Raw genomic sequence first — 9,431 nt, 5'->3', positions numbered from 1 at the left:
GGTTACGGGAAGGATCTTAAATGTCCTAGGGGCCTAACAGTGCCAATATGCTCTTCAGAATTAAGAAGTAACATTTCTCATGGGAGCCTGAACTTTTAAAGAAAAAAGGTTAAAAGAAACTCACCCTTGGGGACTTCTCTGGCAGTTCATTGGTTAAGACTCCACACTCCCAATGCAGGGGCTTGGGTTCCACCCCTGATCAGAGAACTAGACCAACATGCCACAACTAAGAGTTTGCATGCCACAACTAAAGATCCCAAGTGTAGCAACCAAGATATGGTGCAGCCAAATAAATTAAGTATTTTAAAAAATAAAAAAACAAAATGTAAAAGAAACTCACCCTTCTTTGGCATCCTTAAAAGCTTTGGCATTGTCTCTAGCATCTGTTAGAATTCTTCTAATATTATGATGCAAATTACATTAAGAGCAAGGTTGGGAATAAAGAAGTGGACACAGGTTTAGAAGCTAGGCTAGGCCCTGCCGGGAAAGGCAGATCTAGGCCCCCTCATTTTGTCCCTGGGAAGTTTGGCCTCCTTATACTTAGGACCAGGGAGGGAAGAAATGGGATCTGATTCTCCTCACTTGTTCCAACTTCATGTTTGCCTCTGCCTAGACTGACTCCAATTTAGGACACCTCAGTCTACATTAGTGCCTTAAGACATCACTTTTCTCTTCTGCATTGAAAAAGGCTTCCCATGAGGTAGAATAACATTTAGACTGGAAAATTTGGCATCATCTATAAAATTGTAAAGATTTTCAAATGTGTGTGCATTTGTGAATGCCAAGAATTGTTATTTTTCAGTGATTTCTCAAGGGAACACTGATAAGAAGATGTTTTGAATATTTTCCTTCCATGCCCTTTGCTAACATCATCTTTGCTCACGCATTTGCTGAGAACATGAAACAGAGACAAAAATGTTGTGCAATTTAGAGGAAAGAAATGTTCCCAGATCCTTATCCTTGAATGAGAAATATGGTGTATTTAGCTTTTAGAGTTGCCATAACAAAATACCACAGACTGGATGACTTAAACAACAGAAATTTATTTCTCACAGTTCTGGAGGCCGGAAGTCCAAGATCAACCTGCCAGTGAAGTGAATTCCATTCTGAGACCTCTTCTCTTTGTTTTTAAGCAGCTGCTTATCTCACTGTGTGCTCACATGACCTCTTCTTTGTGAAGAGGAGGGAAATGAGAAGAAGAGAGATAGGAAGAGAAGGAAGGAGGGAGACAGAAGAGATAGAGAGGGAGAGAGAAAACTCATGAGCACTTTCTGATGTCTCTTCCTATAAGGACACTAAACCAGCAGATGAGGGTTCCATCCTTATGACCTTATGCATGCTTGCTAAGTTGCTTCAGTTGTGTCTGACTCTTTGTGACCCTTTGGACTGTAGCCCACCATGCTCCTCTGCCCATGGGATTCTGGGCAAGAATATTGGAATAGGTTGTCATGTCCTCCTCCAGGGATCTTCCTGACCCACCTAGGGATTGAACCCATGTCTCTTAGTTCTCCTGCATTGGCAGGCCAGTTCTTTACCACCAGTGCCACTTGGGAAGCCCCCTTATGACCTCACTGAACTGTAATTACTGCCTTACAGGCTGCATCTTTAAATATAGCACATTGGGTATTAGCCGTCAACATGTGAATTTTGAGGCAACACAACATTCACTCCCTAACATATGGTGAAGATGCCTTCATTCTCTTCCATGAATAAGGAGCTGAATGTACTTGGTATACTTGTTCCTAGTAAGTATATTGGTAAAATATCTTTAAATATTAAAGTTAAGAATGGAATTCTACAGCATAGTAAAATTTTTTTCAGAAGGCTCAGAGACTATTCTTTTTATGCCTAAAGGTGTTTATGTTTCCTATAAAACAGCTGATTAACAGAACTATTGTGCTGAAGCAAGTTATATACCTAGACTATTTCTATATTAAGCATTTAACTGCTAACCTAGAATTAAACCCAAGAATAACAGACAGGGCTTTTCAAGAGGAAAGATGCTGTGTGTAGCAAAACTTCTCCTGCAAACATGAAAAAAAATTCAGGGAAACAGAGCTTTTAAAGAGACTTTAACTAGACTTATTATTTTGGGGAAAGTTCCAAGATTTTTATTTAGGGGTTTACGTGGAGCCACTTAGGAAAAGGAGCAGGCACTTCTGATTCCAGCCAAGATGAAGTAACAGGTAATAGATATAACCTTCCATCTGAAAGAACCAAAATAAATGAAATAATATAAATGAAAATGGATAAAATAAATGAAACAATGGGTTTTTAAGACACTGGCTATCAGGGAATGAAGGAAAATGATCCATGAGATATGGAACTTAAGGTGAGACCTGTGATTGCCCTACCTTACTGCCTTGAGAGAACTTCCATGCCCAGCAAACCATCAGAGAAAGAGATGAAGCCCGACAGACTCCTTGAGTTGAAAAGATCTCCTGGTTGTGACAGTATACTACAGTTTTGCAAGATGTTACTATTGGGGGCAATTTGGAAAAAGGATACACAGACTTCTCTTTATTATTTCCTATGACTGCATGTGAATCTACAATTGTCTCAAGATAATTTGTCTTAAATTTTAAGTTTTAAAAATCTTAACTTTAAAAATAAGACAAATAAAGGTGCTTCAGATATAGAAAAGCTGAAAAAATTAATCATTAGTAGACCTGTAGTATGAGAAATGTTAAAAGCATTTCGTTAAGGCAAAAGGCAAATGATGTCAGATGGAAATCAGGACCTACACAAAGGAATGATGAACACTGAACATGTAACTACATATATAAGTATATAAGATTTTGCACATTCAAATCTCTTTAAAAGACAATTGTCTGGGCTTCCCTGGTTGGGGTGGTTCAGTGGTAAAGAATCTGCCTGCCAGTGCAGGAGACATGGGTTCAATCCCTGGTCTGGAAAGATCCCAGATGCTGCAAAACAACTAAGCCCATGCATCACAGCTAGTGAGCCTGTGCTCTGGAGCCCGGGAACCACAACTACTGAAGCCTGCGCCCTAGAACCCATACTCTGCAACAAGGGAAGCCACCACAATGGGAAGCCCATACACTTCAATGAAGAGTAGGCCCTGCTCACCACAACTAGAGAAAAGTCCTTGAAGCAACGAAGCCCCAGCACAGCCAAAAATAAATATAAAAATAATATTTTTTTTAAAGACAACTGCCTGTTTAAGCAAAAATATTAATACATGTTGAGGTTTATAACAGTTGTAAAAATATAATGCATGACAACAATAGTATAAATTTCAGGAGGGTGAAATGGAAGTATACTGTTGTAAGGTTCTTATACTCTATATGAAGTGATATATTGTAACTTGAATGTAGACTATGATAAGTTAAATATGTTTACTATGAAACCTAAAGCAACCACTAAAGTAATAAATAATTATAGCTGGTAAGTCCACAAAGGAGATAACATGGAATCATCATAAAACTATCAATCTAAAAGATGGTAGAAAAAGAGATGAAAGAGCACAAAGAAAAAGGGACAAATAGAAAATGATCAGCAAGAGGATAGACTCCAACCTAACTGTGTCAATAATCACACTGAACATAAATGGTCTAAACAGCCAAATTAGAAGGCACAGATTGTCAGACTGGAGAAAAAGGCAAGACACTACTATATGCTTCCTACAAGAAACACACTTTATTTTTTTTAATTTTTATTTAACACCAAAACGTTTGTATTGGGGTACAGTCAATTAACAATGCTGTGGCAATTTCAGGTGAACAGTGAAGGGACTCAGACATACATATACAAGTATTCATTCTCTCCCAAACCCCACTCGCATCCAGATTGGCACATAACATTGGGCAGAGTTCTATGTGTTATACAATATGTCTTTGTTGGTTATCCATTTTAAATACAGCAGTGTGTACATGACCTTCTCAAAGTCCCGAACTATCCCTTCCCCCTCGGCCACCATAAGTTCATTTTCTAAGTCTGTGAGTCTCTTCTGTTTTGTAAGTAAGTTCATTTGTATCAAGAAACACACTTTAAATATAAAAACAGAAATAGGTTAAAAGTAAAAGAGTGGGAACAGATGCACTGTTCTAACACTAGTGAACACGAGTGGAGTGACTATATAAATATCACACAATGTAGATTCCAGAGCAAAGACTACATCACAGAAAAGGTCATTTCAAAAAAAAAAAAAAAAAAAAGAAAAGAAAAGGTCATTTCATAATGATGAAGTAGTCAATCAAGAGAACATAACAATCCTAAACATTTGTGTACCTAATAACCGTGGATCAAGACACATGAAGCAAAAACTGATTGAAATGCAAGAAGAAATAGAAATTCCAATATCTTTCTTTCAAAAGCTGATAGAACAAGTAGGCAGAAAATTAACAAGAATACAGTAGATGTAAACAACAACTGTATTATTCTGTTCAGGTTGTCATAACAAAAAAAGACTCAGTGACTTAAACAACATAAATTTATTTTCTCACACTTCTAGTTGAAAGTCCATGATCAAGGTGTTGGGAGGTTTGGTTTCTCCTGAGGCCTCTTTGTTTGGCTGCAGATGGCCATCTTCTTACTGTGTTCTCTAAATCCACTATCATAGTTTGGAGATTTAAAACACCTTTCTTTCAGAAATGAACAGATCCAATAGGCAGAAACCAGTAACTAAAAGATCCTTGGAAAAATCCCCCAATATCTGGGAACTAAATAATACACTTCTAAATAACCCATGGATCAAAGAGAAATCAAGAGGAAAATTTTTTAAATCTTAGAATTTGTGGTATACTGCAAAAGCAGTATTTAGGAGGAAATACCTATATTAGGAAAGAAGAAAGATCTCAATTCGATGAGCTTAGCTTCCACATTAAGCAACTAGAAAAAGAGGAGCAAATTAAACCTAAAGTAAGCAGAAGGAAGAAATTTGTAAATATCAAAGGAGAACTCAAAGAAACAGAAAACTGTAAAATTAGGAAAAAAACCAGTGAAATCAAAAGTTTTTTTTTTTGAGGTCAATAAACTTGATAAACCTCTAGATAGACTGAGAAAAAAAAGGCACCACTTACCAAAATCAGGAATGAAAGAGGTGACATGACTACAGATTCTACAGATATTAATAAAGATAATTAGGGAATATTATGAATCATTTTATGGCAATAACTTTGACAACATGGATGAAATGGGTTAATTCCTTGAAAGACATGAACTACCAGGGCTCACTCCAGAAGATAACCTGAGTAGCCTTAAAGAAATCGAAACTATAGTTAAAATGCTTCTATAGAAAAATGAAAATCTCCAGGCCATGACTTTACTGGTGAGTCGACTAAATATTAAGGAGGAAATAATGATTTTACACAAACTCTTCCAAAAAATTGAAGAGGTGACAATACCTCCCAACTCATCCTATCAGGTCAGCATTATCCTCATTCCAAAATCAGACAATGACATTATCAGAAAAGAAAACTACACACTAATATCCCTCAGTAATATAGACACAAAAATTGTAAACAAAATTTTGGCAAATAGAATTCCATAATATGTTAAAATTCTATTACATTGTGGCCAAGTGGGATTTAGCCCAGGAATGGAGAATTGGTTTAACACTTGAAAAGCAATTAATGTGATTCAAAATTACCACAATGACAAAGTAGAAAAGAAAACCATAATCATCTAAATAGATGCAGAAAAATATTTCACAAAATCTGATACTTATTTTGATAAAAACTCCAAGAAAATTAGGATAACAGGAAACTTTATAGGGTATCTGGGAAAAGGAAAGGAAAGGGAAAGAAAGGAGCAGAGCTTCTGAAGGCCATAGCACTGGCTAAGCAGGGTAATTGCAGGCCACCAGGACTGCTAAAACATGTCAGTGCCTCTGAAATGAAACCAGCCTTCATACTGGATTCTTGGAGATATTTAATTTGTTGTAATCCTGTCAGAATCCTTGAACTTGGATCATACATCAAGTTCTGCCAAGGGACAAAGATCTTTGCTTTGATATTTTATTAATATCGGCAGTGATGATAATGATAATAGGAATAGCTAACAATTACTGCACAGCCACTATGCACCAGGCACTTGATATAGTTTGATATAGATTAGTTCACAGAGTCTTACAACAATTCTATCACGGAAGTACTTTTTAAAAATATATTAAAGATAAGGAAACTGAGACATAGAGAAAGGAAATAATTCATCCAAGGTCACACTGTTACATACCAGGACATGGAGATACTCACACACTCCAATTAGGCAAAAGATCAACTCCTAAGGCATTCTGGGTAACTTCAGAATTGATTTTCTCATACCACATGATGTGACACAACATTTTTATGGGTGGCACAAAAACTATGAGGAATTTTTATATACACGTGTGTGCTAAATAGTTGCAGTCATGTCTGACGTTTTGCAATCCTATGGGTTGTAGCCCTCCAGGCTCCTTGGTCCACAGGATTTCCCAGGTAAGGGTAATGGAATGGGTAGCCTTTCCCTTCTCCAGGGGATCTTCCCCACCCAGGGATCGAACCCGAGTCTCCTGCATTGCAGGTGGATTCTTTAGTCTGCAACACCTGGGAAGCCACCCCCTTTTATATATACAAATGATTAAATATAATACATATGTCAAGAATGATATAGCAAAGACCGCATGTTGGTCATTTGTGCAGAAATAATGAAAATTTATTTGGAGCATATTTATCTGAAATCTAATTTATAATGATTTTACAAATTGAATAAAAATTTATTGAATAACTGTGAGGTAAACCTACAGATATTAAACTCTTTTTTTTCACCCTTGATGGGCCTGTGGATCAGCGTACATGTGTTTGGAATAAATATGCTAACCTTGAGAATGTTTTTTTACCAAATGTGTTTCTGATCAAAACCAAAAGCAGACATTTCAGGACCACTTCCTTTGGGGAAATTGCTTTTTGTTTGTTAAATTAATTGATTAAAATGAAAAACATAATTACTGACCATATTGAATTGCAGTCCCTATGGAAGGAGCTACCATGGAGAATCAGAGGTGTGTGTCACTGTTCATGGCATCTCAAAGATGGCTCCACTGATCAGTTTGTAGATTTATATTGATCCCTTTGCTCAACTATTAAATATTTTCATATTTGAGCTTTGCTTTATTTCTGAGAAATAAACATACCCACCAAAGGATTTCCTTATCAGAGTAAACTTAAATTACAGGGCTGTTATTTGGTTTATTTTTTTTTACCAACTTTATTGAGAAATAATTGATCTTTTTAAAACTCATCTGATCCTTGGGTTTGGAAATTGAAATTATATAAAACTGCACGTTTGATTTTACAAAAACACAGAAGTATATATATGTATATAATATAAGGAGCTTTAAAAAATTTTAAGAACCCTGTCTGTTGGTTTAATAGTGTGGTTTCCATCAATTTGGTTCACAGAGATACCAAATTAAAATTACCACCCATTACATTTTGTAGGACATTTTAATAAGGGATATTAATGTTACAAGTAGCATTTCAGTTCACTTGTAAATTTCCCACAGCTCTGACCCTGAGGTTGTACATTAAAAAAATCTCTTCAAGGAATATTCAGAAGTGGAAATTTCCATACTCTGCTGTAGATGGAACAACTACAATTGCATTGGCACTCATTTAAAAGCAACATTAAATTGCTGGTTAGTAGCAAGTCTCAGTCCAGCACCACCTCCTATTGGTTGGGACCGCCCAAAACCCACCACCTATGCCTAACTACTGGTCTGTCAGTGGCTCCTAGGTCTGGATGGTTCTTTCTTTTCACTCCTAAACGCTGGCGGTGAGGTAGCGCCTATCAATGGCCCCTGGCATCCCAAAGCCCGCCCTCCACTCCATTGTCATTAGTTGATCTCGCTGCCTGTCGGAGGCCTGGGGCTCAAAGTGACTTCCTTCAGAAGAGCCAACAGTTGGGGGAGCTGAGTCAGGGCTTTGGGACCCCTAGCAAAGTCTTGAACTGTCGCTCAGCAAAATGTATATGCAGTCACATGTGAGGTACATGACTGAAGTCGTGTTAGTTTGGGATGGGTTTTGAGTGAGCCTATGACTCTTTGGAGAGAAAGGATTACCCTTGAGTGAGCCTCGCCTCCCCTCCTGCCCCCCCCCCCCCCCACACACAGCACCTGTGCAGTGACCTTACCCTGGAATTTTGCTCATCTTTTTGTAAACGTTGAGCAACAGAGTCAGAAATCTGTGCTCAAATACTGCCTAGAAAGTAAAGTTGTTAAACAAATTAAATAATATTTAGATAAACTGAAATTTAAAATACACTCTCCCCATCCATGAAATTATTCTTTCTTCTGGTAAGCATTTTGGAGCCCTTCACTGAGCTCCAACTGAAGTTGTTTCTGACCCTATGTGGTGCTGAGGTTGCCACCAGGGCTCCTGCACTGGGAAGTGGGGTACCTGGCCCAGGGATTCAATTTCAGAATAGAGAATTAAAAAAAAAATCCTCTAACCAATTAGAATTTATAAGAAATCAAACGTTTAGAATTATGCTCGAAGCCATTTTTTTTTGCCATGAATTTTTAAAAATCAAGGTATATTTTACATACAATAAAATATACCCATTTTCAGGGAATTCCCTGGTGGTCCAGTGGTTAAGAATTCCTCTTCCAATGCAGGAGATGTGGGTTCTGTCCCTGGTCAGGGAACTAAGATGCCACATGTGAGGGTCAATGAAGCCCACGTGGCCACAACTACTGAGCCTGCAAGCCACAACTAGGGACCCTGTGCGTCTCAACTACTGAGCCTGCATGCCCCAACAAAGTTCCCGTGTGCAGCAACTAAGACCTGATGAAGCCAAAAATAAAACTAAAATATAATAAATAAACATGCCCATTTTCAGTACAGATTTCAGTGAGTTTTGACAAATGCATACTGAACAGCCCAATCACCTCCAAAAGCTCCTTCATGCTCATTCCAATAATTCTTCCCCAAGACAACAACGATTTAGATTTCCTTCACTACAGATTACTTTTCCTGGCTTAGAATTTCATACAAACGGAATAATAACAGCATTTCTCTTTTGTTTGTGGCTTCTTTCACTCAACCTTATGTTTATGAGCTTCATAGACATATGAAGTAGTTTGTCCCTTTCATTTGGTAAATAGTATTCTATGATCCCATTGTTGTGTTTGTCAGTTCTTTAGTTGTTGGACTTCTGAGATGTTTCCAGTTTTTTGCTATCATGAAGAAAGCTAATGTGGGATTTCCCTGATGGTCCAGTGGCAAAGACTACGCTCCCAATGCATGGGGCTGGGGTTCCATCCCTGGTTGGGTGGGGAACTAGATCCCACATGCCACAACTGAGAGTCCAAACACTGCAACTAAAGATCTCGCCTGCCACAACGAAGATAGAAGAACTCACGTGCTGCAACTAAGACCTGGCACAATCAAATAAATATATAAATATTTTTTTAAAAAAGAAAGCCAATATGA

Source organism: Muntiacus reevesi, chromosome X (assembly GCF_963930625.1).
Source record: "Muntiacus reevesi chromosome X, mMunRee1.1, whole genome shotgun sequence".
Classification (NCBI taxonomy): domain Eukaryota; kingdom Metazoa; phylum Chordata; class Mammalia; order Artiodactyla; family Cervidae; genus Muntiacus; species Muntiacus reevesi.
This window is presented reverse-complemented; position numbering follows the sequence as displayed.